General features: G+C 44.9%; 2 protein-coding genes across 2 annotated transcripts in view; one reads left to right on the forward strand and one right to left on the reverse strand.

Moving 5' to 3' along the window:
* Positions 1-1,262, forward strand: part of RTF2 (replication termination factor 2) — a 46,319-nt gene that overhangs the window by 17,007 nt on the left and 28,050 nt on the right. The gene's annotated exons all lie outside the window — the stretch shown is intronic.
* GCNT7 (glucosaminyl (N-acetyl) transferase family member 7) overlaps positions 1-1,262 on the reverse strand; it is an 8,878-nt gene that overhangs the window by 609 nt on the left and 7,007 nt on the right. The window lies entirely within an intron of this gene.

A 1,262-nucleotide genomic window follows, 5' to 3' on the forward strand; every position in this document is an offset into this window, starting at 1 on the left:
CTCTGCACACGTCACCTGCGAGACTGAGCTGGCTTGGTTTCCCCATCAGGTGTATTCACACAGAAACGTGGCCCCGTCTCTGCACACGTCACCTGTAAGGCCTCTTTGCTTTCCCACGATTGCTCCGACAGGTGCTTTATGTTTGGATTTTGAATTTATGATGGAAAGGGACATTTTCATTCTTTTTGTTAGGGATTTCTAAAACATTTGATGCTACTTTAAAGGGTGAATATTGTGGAATTTTATCTAGGAAGATGAAATAACATTCCTTTGCCTGGTAAAATCTAAATTCTGATATATTCTAAGTCCGTGGTTCTTAACCTTCCTAATGCCGCGACCCTTTAATATAGTCCCTCATGTTGTGGTGACCCCCCCAACCATAAAATTATTTTTGTTGCTATTTCATAACTGTAATTTTGCTACTGTTATAAATTGTAATGTAGATATCTGATATGCAGGAGACCCCCAAAGGGGACACGACCCACAGGTTGAGAACTCCTGTTCTGAGTCTTTTCCTTGCTTATAAGTCGTTGATTAGAGTGGTATTGGTTTTAATAAGTCATTCTCCTGTCATTTATTGGTTTTCCAGAGTATTTGATTTAAATATCAGTGATTAAAAGGGAGTTAGAGTCAAGAGTCCAGAGCCGACTATCCTCCTGCTGCATGAGCTCGTATCTGTGTGTCTGGCACTGTCCTCGACTCTCTGCTCCCTCTGAATCCTCACGGCCACACGCCACGGTGCCTTCCGTCATCACTCTCAGCTCACGGGCAAATTTAGACGCTGAGGTCTCAGCACTCATGGAAGAGAACGGTCTGGTCCCTTCTGAGACCTCCCTCTGCCTCTGCCCAGCTCCTTCCTGCTCTGTCTCCCCACACCGGGCCTGTGACCCTACTTCTAAAATCCTAGGTAAAGGAAATGCTTTCTCCTTGACCCCCTTTAAAAGAAAAAGTCTTCTGTTCGTTAGACTGAAAAAAAAATCAAAAGGAATTTTTGTCCTATTGAGCAGGCAGGCACTCGTGTACATCAGTGGCCTGGACCTGGCACCTGAGCATTGTCTAAGTAAGAGCTGTTGCCATAATGAAAGCATTTTTAACTGATGGACGTTCTTGGTATAGTGTGATAGAATCTCAGTAGAGTTACATTCAACCAGTTGAAAATTATAAACATGGGCTCGGCGCCTATAGCTCAACCAGCTAAGGCGCCAGCCACGTACACCTAAGGTGGCGGGTTCGAATCCCCAGCCCGGACCCGCCAAACAACA

Source organism: Otolemur garnettii, unplaced genomic scaffold, assembly GCF_000181295.1.
Source record: "Otolemur garnettii isolate 467f Iridium unplaced genomic scaffold, OtoGar3 scaffold00023, whole genome shotgun sequence".
NCBI lineage: Eukaryota > Metazoa > Chordata > Mammalia > Primates > Galagidae > Otolemur > Otolemur garnettii.